At 34.5% G+C, this 16,917-nt stretch overlaps 1 pseudogene; it reads left to right on the top strand.

Annotated features, from left to right (window-relative positions):
- The first annotated feature begins 12,302 nt into the window (after positions 1-12,302).
- On the top strand, positions 12,303-13,762 carry LOC100914564 (annotated as a pseudogene).
- The last annotated feature ends 3,155 nt before the right edge of the window (positions 13,763-16,917 follow it).

The raw sequence follows: 16,917 nt of genomic DNA, 5'->3' as shown, positions 1-16,917 counted from the left end.
CAAGACTATTTTTGAGGCTTGATATAATATTGATAAAGAGGGTAAGAGAAGAGCTTAGAAAGTCGCGTGTCTTCTCCGCCATCTTGGCTCCGCCCGCCAGCACATAGATGTTTAATGAATTATAACTGACTAGCCAACTCTTCACCTTTCCCTCATACCACATCCTTTACTTTTTCAAATGGAAATTCCGTTGTGCTAAGGTTTAAATTCTTAGATATTTTTATCTTGTTTATTGTGCAGAAAAAAAAAGACTTGTTCCATGTTTCTAATTGCAATCCTTACATGCTTGTAAATATTTACAACATACTTTGCGGCCTTCTTTTATATTTTCTAGAACACATGATATTTGAGAAGGGAATATGAAAGAATGAGAAGTACTAAGTTTTATAAATAGAAAATGTTTTAAATTAGAATGGAGTTCAGCTCATATTCTATAGAAAGAATAAGAATTTAGCTGAGTGACCATTGAATATGACTCACTGCTTTCTCAAAGACATAAATATTGCACTGGCTATTATTATAAAAACAAAAAATTGTTCTCTTAACTTCCTTTGTATGATTTAAAGATGAGGAAGGTAATAAAGGAATGTTCTATATGCTGACTTTTAAAAAAACTACCTTTTATTCAGGAGTATGACTAATGAATAAAGGTTTTTAATATGGAAATTCACATATACCATTCCCAAATAAATTTAAAATCAGACTATTATCTTATAGCTGAGTGAAGTGATCTTAGAAGTTATCCAGGTTATTGTTTATAGGGTTATTGTTCATGTTTAAAATATGCCAATTCTTAAGTATTAAAAAATAAAATAAAACAATCCTTTTAGGAAATACATATTTTAGGCTAATGCTATTACTATAATTTTTCAAGTTTTAGTTTTTAGAAAAAAAGAGATTCTGATGAAAATATTTTATTTCAGTTGTTGGGAAGCAGACAAGTTTAAATACAAGTACAGGGCTTACATTAGTGCTTACTGGAAGCAGATAGAAATACTTTATGTATGTACATTTCAGAAGAGGATAACAGCAAAAATCTCTAGTGTTAATTTGAACTGCAATTTTAAATTATTTTAAAAAATTAAAAGAAGCATAGAAAGTACCATACCTGGTGAATTGACAATGACTAATATTTCCAATCTATTTTATGTACGAAATGTCTTTTTTGCTTGTTAAATATACTCGAATAGATACTAAAATACTTCAAGACATAAAGATAATTAGTTAAACATCATCAGTGTGTATGTGTGTGTGTGTTGTTATTGTTTTTTTTCCCTCTACATTTATATTTCTTTAAAAGAAAGTTTTTCTGATTTATTGCTGAGATCCAGTCATTTGATGCAATTTATTAAATATATATATCATTTATCCAACATCTCTAACATGGTAACTCTTCCAGATTAAGCCTATCACAAAGACATCTCTTCCATTTGGGGAAATTCTAATTGTTTTTAAGTATTAGTGTATAAGGTATTCCTTATATTTTGAGAAAGATCATCAAACAAGGAAGAACATTGGATCTGGAATCAACATATTAAAGTTTTATTCCTGCCTGTCATCTTTACTAACTTTTTTAACTTAATCAAGTCATTTAACTTTACTGATACTTTTCTTCTTTGTAAAATTAGAAAAATTAACTGGATAGCTTCTAAAGTTCTTTCTGTAATTCTGTGATTTTATGATCATATGAAATCTATTTCCCTGTAGCTCCTCCCCACCAGTCCTACTCTATTGCAGAATGAATCTGATTTACTTATTCAAAATAACTCAACTATTTCAAGACATATCATATCTTCTAAATAATTTTTCATTTCCTTATGATATCCTGTCTTCTATTTGGTAAAAGTTTGATGATTGTATAAAATTTACCACAAAACCATTTAATGAGTTGCACTGATCTGTGAAGAATTTTGGAAAAGCCAATAATTATATCATGTTTTCATTTTATTCATTTCATTTTATAAGAACATTGTGTATTGTGGGTGGTATTTCTACTTAAATTAACCCTACTCAGAATATGTGACTTTTACCAGATGAAACTAGAATAAGATTTTTTCCCCTTCAGTTGTAAAAATTAAAATATGGTTTTATTTCAAAAATGCTTTTTACCTTGGAGGCCCCCCAAAAGGGCCCAAAACACACATTAGCCTCTGGTCTAATTAGGTAACTTTAGTCCTAAATCAAGACTTAAACTCTTGGCATAAGGTAAATCCTTTTCTGCTTTTGGTCATGATGTTAAGCATGAAAGACAATCCTTTTAGAATTGTCTTTATCTGACAGGGGACATCATTGTTGTTCTTGCCTAGTAAGTGAACAAACTTCTCAGTGATTCACATTTACAAATACAAGAAATGGGTTCTGGTCTCATAAAAGCCTGTCTAAGTAACAGAGATCCCTTATTCTTCAACTTCACGATAAACTTTCACTATCATAAAATTCAATGATATTAACTATAAATATTGATGTCCTTTTTCTTTCTGATACATATGCCTATTCCCTTCTTTGGAAGTCAATTAAACATTCAATGGGAGGAGGAGAAGAGAGAAATTTGAATGTTTTATTGACATTATTCAAACACAATAATAATCACCCTAGTACAGCAAAATTATAGGAGATATTAAAGTTCTAGCATAATAGATCATATATGTTACTATTATAACAGTTTATAACTGTGAAGTCCAAACTCTGACAGGTACTAAAAAACTGCAAAGGTTTTAATTCAATTAGAATGTAAACTTCTTGAGGAAAAGAACTTTTTCATTTTTGTCTTTAAAACTTCAGCTCCTAGAATGAAGCCCGGCATGTATTTGGTGATTAATAAATATTCTCTGACTGATTGAATGTCAAACTGTAACTGAGTTAAAGTCAGAAAGATTCACTGCCAAATTTAGGAATTTTCAGCCATAGTGATTCTTAAAGACCACCTAATAAGTCAAAGGAGGGTTTCAATCCATGTCATTGAAACAAAGACGCACAAGTGAAATAATAGATTCTTGATTCTTTGAAGCAAATAATTCATGAAGTAAATTGTCAATTTACTTCCTCCTCAATCTCCAAATCCATTTTTATATAATATTCATCCTAATTTATTTCATAAATAATGGGACTTTCCTGTTGTGTTTTGTTGCATGTCACATAGACACATGCAAATTGAAGTTGTTAAATTGTATTTCTGATGATTCAGAGGGTGAGTGCTGATTCTGAATCTAGATATAAATGGAATGTGTCTATTTTCCTGAGAATAAGATTTGACTTCATCCCCTACTTGAGATCAAATGGCTAGCTGATTGTGAGCACTATAATGACAGAAGTTTTCAGGGAATTAAACTAGAGAAGTGGGGTTGGAATATTGTATTTTAAAAAGTCAAAACAATGATTTCTTTTTTTTTCTCTTGCTAGGCATAGTTGAATTTGAAGTAATAACCAAGTTGACCTATAGCAAAACGGTGACATAAAGCTCATCTTCATAGTCCCATATTCTTTATTAAAACTTGTTCAGTCAAAGATAAGGTCATTTGTACCTTAGTATGAATTTTATGAAATATTAATTTGTCAAAGTTGACAAATGTTCCTTTATTTAAAGCTTTAGCTCCAACTCCAGAATAAAATTCATTTCCTGGAATTTCAGGCATCAGTAAGCTTTGTATGTGTTGGTTTTGGTGGGGAATTAAACCTTCTTTGAAATATCTTATAATAATCACATCAGGTAGGCAGTTATCTAGTTTGCTTACACATAAGGCTGCCACAAAAAAGAAATGACCTATTAAAATGTGCTATAATAAGATCTGTCTCTTTTGGATTAAAAGTAAGAAACTGATATTTTAAAAAATCTAAAGCTATTTGGTACTGGTCCCAGTTTTCTTCTTTAACAAATTTCTAATTTTGATATAAATATAGGGAAAGGAAGATAAATCTGATGAGGAATGGAGGGGAATTAGATGAAAGTACTGCCAGTTCTTAAATAAATTATATAAAAACGAGCCCACATCCTTAATTCTTCTCTCACACATAATCCACATGTGCAATCTGTTGACAAGTTTTGTTTCTAACTTCATAACATCTCCTATATATGTCTCCTTCTCTCCACTCACATAGTCACCATCCTGATGCTACTATTCTAGTACAAACTCTCATCAACTCAGACTTGGATTATTGTGACAGCTTCCTGGTGGATCTACCTGTCTCCAGTTTCTTCCCATTCCAATCCATCCACCATTAAGACACAAAAAGATTTTCCTAAAGTGCAAATTTATTTTTCATGTTACTCTTCCCACACTCTTCAATAAACGCTAGATTACATCAAAATCCCTTGTTTGACATTCAAAGCACTTCTATAACTTATTCTATTTCTAACTTTTTGTTCTTTTTACTCATTGTTTTCTTTCTTTGTTTGTTTAAGTGACTTTCCCAGGGTCTCACAATTAAGAAGTATTAGGAGTTTGAGACTGGACTCAGGTCCTCCTGACTTCAAGGCTGATGCTCTACCCACTGCACATTGCTTATCTTAAATGTAATCTTCACTCCAATGACACTAGATTCCTGGTTATTTTATGAACCCTCTGAATTCTGAATTCAAACATTTTCTCTTGTTGCTTAGGGTATTCTTTATTCTCTGCTTTATGTATTGGTGTACCTCTGTTTTGAAATCCCAAGTAAAATCTTACCTTTCACAGGAGGTCTATTGTGACTTTCCCAATTCTATTGATTTCCCTTTTTTATTCATTGTTTATTCTGTATGTGGCTTGCTTAACATTTTTTTTTTTGGAGGGGGAAGATTGGATACTATATTCTTAATTAGATTATAAGTGACAGAAATCATTGTCTTTGTCTTTTTTTATATTTTTGAGAGTCTTTTGGTATCTCCAATATTTGCATATGAGATAATTAAGAAATGTCTACTATTTAATGGATTAATACTACCTATAGTAAACAGACATTATAAAATATATGTGACCAAAAAAGGACTTTTTACTTTTTCCACAGAGCATGTTTCAATAAGAAACAGAGGTAATGGAAAGAACTTAAACAAATTTATCCTATTCATAGAACTGAATGGGACTAGTTACCATGGGCCTAGGAAAAATTCTATTGAAAATTAGCTGGTAAGTGAAGAAATTCATGGGCATGTTCAGGGGATGTGGGGACCATGAGAAGTGAGCATTGTAAAGCACAGTCTGCCACCTCATTGCCAGCAAATATGGCTTCTGCACAGCATTTATGACAGTATATGTGCAGGACATAAATGGGATGTTTCCTACTCTGTAAAATCAGCTGCAGTTCAGCAAGAAGGTTAACATTGAAGAATTTTGAGGTTGTAGGACAGCATCTTCTGTCCCTGAGCACTCAAACAGCATATAAATTATCTGATATGATATTAACAGGTTCTGGGTATCTCTTACAGGTAAGGAGGATAGCAAAAAGGCTCATTTTTTCTGGGTAGAATCATAAGGAGTCTCTGAAATGAGAATTTCTTTTGAGCGCTCATGATAAACAGGCCTTGCAGTTTTTAGAGGCATCAGTAAAGACACTTGCATTTGCACAGCCTCATCAACAATTGTCTTATGAGGGGTTTGTACCATAATATGGAACAGCAAGGGAAGGAGTAAGCTTATTGACTGCAGGCTTAGTGTAGCCTATTGAGAAGAATACACCCGGGGGGCGGAGCCAAGATGGCAGAGAAGACACACACGACTTTCTAAGCTCTTCTCTTACCCTCTTTATCAATATTATATCGAGCATCAAAAATAGTCTTGACTGCTACAATTCGTAAAGATAAGAAGTATAACAACTGACCAGCCAAAGAAAATCTGCAGTCTCGCCAAAAAAGGTTTGCTCCGGGGCCAGGGGGGAGATCAGCATAGACTGGGAGAGAAATTAGGTTCCAAGGAGAGCCTCAAACCGAAAGTGAAAACACAGATCTCAGCACAAGCTCACAGCCCCAACCCGCAGGATGGGGCTTTTCCTTGGGGCAGTTGCGAACCTGCAGGCAGGAGGGCACAGCCCATGTTACCCATTAATCTGTACAGTGGGGGGCTCGGCTTGGGGCCATAGAGCTTTCCCAGAGCCGATTTGTCGGGCAGAGACGCTGGGGCAGAGATGCTGGGGTAGAGACATTGGAGCAGAAACTGCCGGGCAGAATTCCTGTAGAATCTGAGGTTTACTGTCAACTGCTAATACTCACAGCCCCACAAGAGGCTCTGGCCTGGGGCAGTGACACTTTCACCCCTTAGTCTGTAGCCTAGGGCAATTGCTAACCTACACAGCCCTACCGGGCAGTTCAATAGCTCGGCCAGTGCTGAATCCACCTCCTGTTGGGGGAAGGGAAAACTCTCACTCAGAGCACTCCCATATGTCAGAACCGGAAACCGGTTTACATCTCTCCCTGCTCTGCAGAGGAAGCTGGTAAACCCCTTGCCTAGGAGGCATGCCCTAAAGGCTTTAAAACATGAATAAAAAGATGAAAACAACAATCCACACCTTCTATGCAGAACAAGAGCAGATCAGCAAACCTGAAGAGACAGCAAATAGCAAAAATGCACCAGACTGTCCTCTTTCACATGATGCTCCCATAGAAGAGACCATTAAAAGTCTCAAAAGAGAGTTAGAAGATAAATGGGGAAAGGAAAGAGAAGCCTTACAAGAGAGCAGCAACTTCCTGAAATACAAATTGGAAAAGATAAAAAATTCCCAGGAAGTGCAGGGAAACAAAATTTGTGAATTGGAAAAAATAAATAAATCTCAGGAAAGTAAGAATTGTGAATTGGAAAAAATAAAGAATTCACTAGAAAGTAGGATTTGTGAACTGGAAAAGACAAAGAACTCACAAGAAAGTAGGATCTGTGAATTTGAAAAAGAAAATAATTCACAAAAAAAAATTAGTGAAATGGAAAAAAAATTCCACAGACCAAAACAATACATTTTAAAACTCAATAGGACATATACAGAAAGAAGTACAAAAAGCTAATGAAGAAAATAATTCTTTAAAAATTAGAACTGAACAAAGAGAAATTAATGATTCATTGAGACAGCAAGAATCAGTCAAGCAAAAACAAAAAAAAGACAAACTGGAAAAAAACCATGAATTATCTACTTCAAAATGACAACTTAAAATGTCTGAGAGAAATCGAGGTTGTTGGACTTTCTGAAAAGCTAGATGAAAAAAGAGCCTAGATACTATTTTTTAAAGAAATCATCAAAGAGAACCCTAGATGTAATAGAATAGAAGGTAAAATAGGCATTGAAAGAATTATGAACACCTTCTGAAAAGACCCTAAAAAAAACCCCAAAGGAATAGTGGCCAAATTTCAGAACTATCAGATTAAGGAAAAAATTTTACAAGCAGCCAAAAAAAAAAAATTTAAGTACTGAGGTACCACAATAAGGATCACCCAAGATCTGGCTATCTCTACGTTAAAAGAGGGAAGGGCCTGGAATCTGATATTCCAAAAGGCACAAGAACTTGGGATACAACAAAGAATAAACTACCCAGCTAAGCTGAGCATTTTCTTCCAAGGAAGAAGATGGACATTTAATGAAAAAAATGAATTCCATTTGTTTCTAAGGAAAAACAGAACTAAACAAAAATTTGATCTCCAACCATAGAACTCAAGAGATGTAGAAAAAGAAAAAATAACTCTTGAGAACTGTATTTTTGTTGTGGATATACAAAAGAATACATTATCATTTGATTTTACTATATAAAAAGGGAAAAGATATGGAAAAGGGATGATGGCAGAATAAGGTGGGAAGGAGGGGAAAAAAGGGGAAACCTCATCCCACAAAGAGACTAAGGAAACTTATCATATCTGAGGGAATTTAGAGGGGGAAATTGTGAATCTTACCTCATCAGATTTTCCAAGAAAAATAATTGACATTTGTTTTAGAAAAATTTATCTTGCCTCATTAAAAAGGGGGGAGAGGAAAAGGAAAAGAAAAGAGAATAAGGAAGGAAGGGGAAAAGATTCAAAGGGGGAGGGAATTCTAAAAGGGTAAGACGTGATATAAGTGAGGACAAAAGTTCAAAAAGGGGAAAGAGGGTTGGGGAGGCAAGAAAAGAAAGAAACTGAGGTTATTAGGATGGCAAAAACAGATTTATAATTTAACTGTAAATGTGAATGGGATGAACTCCCCATAAAAGGGAGGCAGATAGCAGACTGGATCAAAAGTCAGAACTCTACAATATGTTTAAAAAACATTTAAAGAGGGAGATACATATAGAGTAAAAAAAGGTGGAGCAAAACTATTAGTTGGTGAAGCCAGGTGACCTTATTTCAGATCAAAAAACAAAAATTGATCTAATTAAAGAAGGAAGTAAACAAACCCCAAAGGGTCATAAACAAGAAGGATAACAAATAAACATATATACCAAGTGGTATGGATCCAACTTCCTAAAGGAAAAGAAGAGGTTGCAAGAAAAATGACAAAAAACTGAATTGGGAGATCTCAACCTTGCACCTCAGAATTAACAAACAAACCAAAAACAAAAAGGAGGGAAATTAAAAAGTAAAAATAGAATAGAAAATTAGGTATTTAGATCTTTGGAAAATTGAATGGAATAGAAAGGAATATACTTTCTTCTCAGCAGTTCAGGGAACCATTCAAAATTGACCATATTTAGACAAAAGACCCAAAATTAAAGAAAGAAAGGAAATAGTAAATGCTTTTTTTCAGATCATGATGCAATAAAAAACTACATTCAAAAAAGTTAAAATAGACCAAATGTAATTGGAAACTAAACAATCTCATCTTAAAGAATGATTTGAAGCGCAAAATAGATACAATCAATAATTTACCAAGATAAACAAATGAGTTTTATAAAATTTGTGGGATGCAGCCAAAGCGGTAATAAGAGGGAATTTTATATCCTTAGATTTACTTAAAAAAAACAGAGAAAAAAGATTAATGAATTGGGCTTTAACTAAAAAACTAAAAATACCAAATTAAAAACCCCCAACAAATACAAATTGAAATCTAAAATTAAAAGGATAAATTAAAAATTAAAGAAAAAACTTTTGAACTAATTAAACAAAGTTGGTTCGAAAAAGCCAATAAAAAGATAAGCCTTTGGTAAATCTGATTAGAAAAAGGAAGGAGGAAAATAAATTAGTAGTCTTAAAAAATGAAAAGGAGAACTTTCCAAAATGAAGAAGAAATTAGAAAATAATAGAGTTATTTGCTCAACTTTATGCCAATAAATTTGATAACCTAAGTGAAATGGATGACCCTCCAAAAATATAGATGTCCCAGACAACAGGAGGAAGTAAATTGTTTGAATAGTCCCATTTCAGAAAAAGAAATAGAACAGGCAAAAAAACCCCTAAGAAAAAATCCCGGGACCAGATGGATTTAATTGAATTTTACCAAACATTTAAAAAAATTGGCCCCAATGCGAATTAAATAATTTATAAAATAGGGGAATGAAGGGGTTTACCAAATTCTTCTATGAACGACATGGTATGATACCAAACCAGGTAGGTTAAAAAGAAAAGAAAATTAAGACCAATCTCCCAGAATATTGATGCTAAAATTTAAATAAGATATTAGCAAAAAAGACAAGAAAATCATTCCAAGATAATAACTATGATCAAGTAGGGTTTATACCAGGAATGCAGGGTGGTTAATATTAGAAAACTATCAATAATTCCATGTTAATAACCAAATTAAAAAAACTATATGATCATCTCAATAGATGCAGAAAAAGCATTTGATAAAATCCAACATCCATTCCTTTAAAAAAAACACTTGAGAATAAGGAATAAATGGATTTTCCTTAAATAATGGATCTATTTAAAACCATCAGTAAGCATCATATGTAATGGAGACAAACTGCAACCATTCCCAATAAGATCAGGGGAAACAAGGCCCACTATCCCGTTATATTTAATATTGTATTAGAAACCTATTTTGGCAATAAGGCTGAAAAGAGATTAAAGGAATGGATAGGCAATGGGAAACCAAATTATACACTTTGGGGATGAAATGATGGTATATTTAGAGAACCCCAGAGACTACTAAAAGTTTTGAAATAATCCACAACTTTCGCAAAGTTGTGGTTATAAAATAAACCCAAAAGTCATCAGCATTCTTAATATACCAAAAAATCCAAATAGAGTTAAAAAGAAATTATTTAAATTAACCAGATAATATAAAATATTTGGGAATCTATCCGCCAAGGGAAAATCAGAAACTTTATACAAAATTACAGACCACTTTTCACCAAATTAAGTCTGACCAACAATTGAAAATATTAAATGCTCTTGGATGGGGGAGCAAAATAATAAAGATCGCAATTTACTAAACTATTCTATTTATTTAGTGCTATAAAGGACTCCCAAAAACTATTCTAATGACCTAGAAAAAATAAAACAAAATTCATAGGAAAACAAAAGGTCAAGAATTTCAAGGGAATTAATGAAAAAATCAAATAAAAGGTTTGCTGTACCAGATCTAAAATTATATTATAGAGCACAGTCCAAAACCATTTGGTTTGGCTGGAAAATTAGTTGACAGGGAATAGGTTAGGTTCAAGGGATAAAACGGTCAACAAAATATAACCTATTTTTGCAAAGCCAAGACCCCACGGGATAAGAACATGTTTAAAAAATTACGGGAAAATTTGAAACTAAATGGCGAAATAGGCATTATCCACACCCTTAACACCTAACCAAGATATTCAAAATGGGTTCGCCTAGGCAAAAAAATGAAATTATTAATAAATTAGGGAACAAGGGATAGACCTCTCAACCTGTGGAAGGGGAAGGTCTTTGACCAAAGAGAACTAGGATTTATTATCACAAAATAGAAAATTTCGATTATACCAAACTGGTTTCTGACAAACAAAACAAGCAGACAAGATTAAAGGAAGCAAAAACTGGGAAAAATTTTTACAATCAAAGGTTCTGATAAACCTATTTCCAAAAAATATGAAATTAATTCAATTTATAAAAAATCGCCATTCTCCAATTGAAAAATGGTCAAAGGATATGAACAGACAATTTAAGAAGAAATTGAAACTATTTCTAGTCATATGAAAAGATTCCAAGTCATTATTACTCAAGAAATGCAAATTAAGACAACTCTAAGATACCCACACACCGTCAGATTCAAGATGACAGGAAAAATAATAAATTTTTTGAGGGGATGTGGAAAACTGGGACTTGATGCATTGTTGGTGGGGGGGAACGAACCAACCATTTTGGAGAGAGTTTGAACCATTCCAAAAGTTTCAAACTGTGCATACCCTGATCCATAATTTACTACTGGCATATCCCAAAGAGAATAAGAAGGAAAGGGACCAGGCAAGAATGTTTTGTGGCAGCCCTTTTTTGTGGAAACTGGAAAACGAATGGAGTCCACATTGGAAATGGCTGAAAAATTGGGTATATGAATATTATGGAATATTACTGTTCTAAGAAAAAAGGATGATTTAGAAAGACCAGAGACTTAACAACTGATGTAGGAAATTACGGACCAGGAGATCATTATATATAACAACAATACTATATGATGACCAGTTTGATGGACCGGCCATCCTGCAATGGATCAACCAAACATTTGTGGAGGAATAATGAACAGTCCCCAGAAAAAGAACCTGGGAATGACTAAAACCAACATTGAATTTAATCCCTATATTTATGCCCCCTGCATTTTTGATTTCCTTCCCAAGAATTGTACAATATTTCAGATCATTCTTTTTTGTACAGCAAAATAACTTTTGGTCAATATACTTATTTTATCTAATTTTATTTTAATGTATTTAACATCTACTTCATCCTGCCATCTAGGGGAGGGGGTGGGGGTAAGAGGTGAAAATTGGAACAAGAGGTTTGGCAATTGTTAATGTTGTAAAGTTACCCATGCATATAACCTGTAAATAAAAGGCTTTTAAATAAAAATAAAATAAAATAAATATGGATGGAAGATCACCAATGAAGAGAAAATTGTTACTTCTTGAAATAAACCATGAGTTCAATTTACTCTTAAAAAAAAAAAAAAAAAGTTCGAAGATCTAACTCAGTTTCAATTGATCAAGCATGGACAGAAGTAGCTACACCCAAAGAAAGAACAACACTTGGTATTGAATGTAAACTGCTTGCCTTTTTCTTTTTCTTCTTGGGTTATTTATACTTTCTGAATCCAGTTTTCCCTGTGCAACAAGAGAACTGTTCGGGTTTAGCTCGGACTGACTGGGGCAGTGGCAGTGTAGAAGAGAAGGCAGCCTTGTGAGGCTACTGCAGCACTGGGGTGTCAGTTGTTGATCCCACCCAGAACACTTCAGTTCTGCCCTGAAAGGATACATAATACTGATTGTTTACCCATTTAATCTGAGAAAATGGAGACTGAGCGACCAGAAGAAACCTTCCCCAATACTGAAATTAATGGTGAATTTTGTAAATGCCCTGCTGAAGATATGCAGGAGGAGCAGGCCTTTAAAAGATCTAGAAACACTGATGAGATGGTTGAACTGCGCATTTCGCTTCATAGCAAGAATGCTGGAGCAGTGATTGGGAAAGGAGGCAAAAATATCAAAGCTCTTCTTACAGACTACAATGCCAGTGTTTCAGTCCCACACAGCAGTGCCTCCGAGCGTATGGAGTATCAGTGCAGATATTGAAACAATTGGAGAAATTCTGAAGAAAATCATCCCTACCTTGGAAGAGGGCCTGCAGTTGACATCACCCACTGCAACCAGCCAGCTCCCACTCGAATCTGGTGCTGTGGAATGCTTAAATTATCAACACTATAAAGGAAGCGACTTTGACTGCGAGTTGAGATTGTTGATTCACCAGAGTCTGGCAGGAGGAATTATTGGGGTCAAAGGTGCAAAATCAAAGAACTTCGAGAGAACACCCAGACAACTATCAAGCTTTTCCAGGAATGCTGTCCTCATTCAACTTCAACGAATCGAGTTGTTCTTATCGATGGAAATCCTGATAGGGTTGTGGAGTGCAAGATCATACTGGATCTTATATCTGAGTCTCCTATCAAAGGACGTGCACAACCCTATGATCCCAATTTCTATGATGAAACCTATGACTATGGTGGTTTCACAATGATGTTTGATGATCGAAGAGGACGCCCTGTAGGATTTCCCATGCGGGGAAGGGGAGGCTTTGACAGAATGCCCCCAGGCCGTGGTGGGAGTCCTATGCCCCCATCTAGAAGAGATTATGATGACATGAGCCCTCGAAGAGGACCCCCCTCACCTCCTCCTGGACGTGGTGGCAGGGGTGGTAGCAGAGCTCGAAATCTTCCTCTTCCACCACCACCACCACCTAGAGGAGGCAATCTTATGGCTTATGACAGAAGAGGAAGACCTGGTGACCATGAAGATGGCATGGTTGCTTTTAGTGCTGATGAGACTTGGGACTCTGCAATAGATACTTGGAGTCCTTCCGAATGGCAGATGGCTTATGAACCAAAGGTTGAGTACCATGAGTTTACGGGTGGTTCTGGATATGATTATTCCTATGCAGGGGGCCGTGGCTCATACAGTGATCTTGGTGGACCCATTAATACAACACAAGTAACTATTCCCAAAGATTTGGCTGGATCTATTATTGGCAAAGGTGGTCAGCGAATCAAACAATTACGTCATGAATCTGGAGCATCAATCAAAATTGATGAGCCTTTGGAAGGATCTGAGGATCGAATTATAACAATTACAGGAACACAGGACCAGATACAGAATGCATAGTATTTACTGCAAAACAGTGTGAAGCAGTGTGCAGATGTTGAAGAATTCTAATGCAAGATATTTTTTTTTCTTTTTTATAGTGTGAAGCAGTATTCTGGAAAGTTTTTCTAAGACTAGTGAAGAACTGAAGGAGTCCTGCATCTTTTTTTTTTTATCTGCTTCTGTTTAAAAAGCCAACATTCCTCTGCTTCATAAGTGTTCTGTATTTGAGGTGTAGTGAAATCTTTGTTGTTCACCAGATGTAATGTTTTAGTTCCTTACAAACAGGGGGCGGGGAAGGGTGCGTAAAACTAACATTGAAATTTTGAAACAGCAGCAGAGAGAGTGAATTTTATTTTTGTTCATTGTTGGTGGTAAAATAATAATAATAATAATAATAATAATAATAATAATAATTTTCCCCTCCTGTAACTATTGTGAACACCTTGCTTTGTGGTCACTGTAATTTTTTTTGGGGGGGTGGGACAAGGGAGAAATAGTAACAATAGTCCACATGTCCCTGGCATCCATTCAGAGCAGTGTGCAGAATGCAATGCTCTTTTGTAAGAAATGTTTTATAATTTTTAAAATAAATTTAGTGAACCTAAAAAAAAAAGAGAACTGTTCGGTTCTGCACCCACATATTGTATCTAAGATATACTGTAACCTATTTAACATGTATAAAACTGCTTGCCATCTGGGGGAGGGGGTGGAGGGAGGGCGGGGAAAAATCAGAACAGAAGTGAGTGCAAGGGATAATGTTGCAAAAAATTACCCTGGCATGGGTTCTGTCAATAAAAAATTATTTAAAAAATAAAACAAAAAAACAAAGAAAAATATATTAAAGTATAAATTAGATGCACCATAAGTATACATGACCAAGTTGTTATTTTGCTGTACAAAAAGAATCAGACTCTGAAATAGCATATAATTAGCCTGTGAAGGAAATCCAAAATGCAGGCAGGCAAAAATATAGGGATTGGGAATTCAATGTAATGGTTCTTAGTCCTCTCCCAGAGTTCTTTCTCTGGGAATAGGTGATTCAGTTAATTACTGCTTCATTGCAACTGATTTGGTTCATCCTATTGCTGAAGATGGCCAGACCCATCAGAATTGATCATCATATAGTGTTGTTGTTGAAGTATATAATGATCTCCTGGCTCTGCTCATTTCACTTAGTATCAGTTCATGTAAGTCTCTCCAAGCCTTTCTGAAATCATCCTGTTGGTCATTTCTTACAAAAAAATAATATTCCATAACATTCGTATATTACAATTTACTCAACCATTCTCCAATTGATGGGCATCCATTCATTTTCCAGCTTCTAGCCACTACAAAGAGGGCTGCCATAAACATTTTGGCACATAGAGGTCCCTTTACTTTCTTTAGTATCTCTTTGGGGTATAAGCACAGTAGAAATACTGCTGGATCAAAGGGTATGCATAGTTTGATAACTTTTTGAACATAGTTCCAAATTGCTCTCCAGAATGGTTGGATGTGTTCACAGTTCCACCAACAATGTATCAGTGTCCCTGTTTTCCCATATGCCCTCCAACTTTCCACATAATCTTTCCCTGTCGTTTTAGCCCATCTGACAGGTGTGTAGTGGTATCTCAGAGTTGTCTTAATTTGCATTTCTCTGATTAATAATGATTCGGAGCATATTTTTATATGGCTAGAAATAATTTTAATTTCTTCATCTGAGAATTGTCTGTTCATATCCTTTGACCATTTATCAATTGGAGAATGGCTTGATTTCTTATAAATTAGAGTCAATTCTCTATATATTTTAGAAATGAGGCCTTTATCAGAACCTTTAATTGTAAAAATGTTTTTCCGGTTTATTGTTTCCCTTCTAATCTTGCCTGCATTAATTTTGTTTGTACAAAAACTTTTCAATTTGATATAATCAAAATTTTCTATTTTGTAGACAATAGTGATCTCTAGTTCTTCTTTGGTCATAAATTCCTTCCTCTTCCCACAGATCTGAGAGGTAAACTATCCTATTCTCTTCCAATTTATTTATAATCTCATTCTTTATGCCTAGGTCATGAACCTATTTGGACCTTATCTTGGTGTACAGTGTTAAGTGTGGGTCCATGCCTAATTTCTGCCATACTAATTTCCAATTTTCCCAGGAATTTTTGTCAAATAATGCATTCTTATCCCCAAAACTGGGGTCTTTGGGTTTGTCAAACACTAGATTATTAAAGTTATTGGCTGTTTTGTCCTTTGAACCTAACCTATTCCATTGATCAACTAGTCTATTTCTTAGCCAATACCAAATGGTTTTAGTAACCGCTGCTTTATGATATAATTTTAGATCTGGTACAGCTAGGTAATCTTTATTTGATTTTTTTTCATTAATTCCCTTGAAATTCTTGAACTTTGGTTTTCCATGTGAACTTTGTTGTTATTTTTTCTAGGTCTTCAAAATAGTTTTTTGGGAGTCTGATTGGTATAGTGCTAAATAAATTGTCATCTTTATTATATTTGCTTGCCCTATCCAAGAGCATTTAATGTTTTTCCAGTTGGTTAGATCAGACTTAATTTGTGTGTAAAATGTTTTGTAGTTTTGCTCATAAAATTTCTGATTTTCCCTTGGCAGATAGATTCCTAAATATTTTATACAATCAGTAATTACTTTAAATGGAATTTCTCTTTGTAACTCTAACTGTTGGGTTTTATTAGTGATATATAAGAATGCTGATGATTTATTTGGGTTTATTTTGTATCCTGCAATAAACTTTAATATGTTTAACATCTCTGGTCATCCTACCCTTTAGGGGAGGGGGTGGGGGAAGGAGGGGAAAAATTGGAACAAAAGGTTTGGCAATTGTCAATGCTGTAAAATTACCCATACATATAATTTGTAAATAAAAAGCTATTATGAAAACAAAATAAAAAAAATAAAAATAATTTTAAAACAGCCTGGATTGGAGTACAGATTGTCAAGTCAGAGACTGGTCAAATTTTAAGTAATGGATGGGAAGATGGAAGGAGATGGGTGGGATACTCAATAAATGCTTAGATTGGTCACAAGAAAATCTTGGTACTTACATTTCAGGATAGGAAGGAAAAGACTGCTTTTGCATTCCAAGTGTGCCTGTTCTGTAGGACTTTCACTTTTGTTGTTCACTTTTCACTAATACAATTTGAATTCTGGAGTAATTAAATGAACTTATAACTTCACCCCTTCCCTACAAAAGAGCAAATAAGAGAGGAAGAAAAAAATCGGGGAA

This window comes from Sarcophilus harrisii, chromosome 3 (genome assembly GCF_902635505.1).
Source record: "Sarcophilus harrisii chromosome 3, mSarHar1.11, whole genome shotgun sequence".
Taxonomy (NCBI): domain Eukaryota; kingdom Metazoa; phylum Chordata; class Mammalia; order Dasyuromorphia; family Dasyuridae; genus Sarcophilus; species Sarcophilus harrisii.
This window is presented reverse-complemented; position numbering and strand designations above follow the sequence as displayed.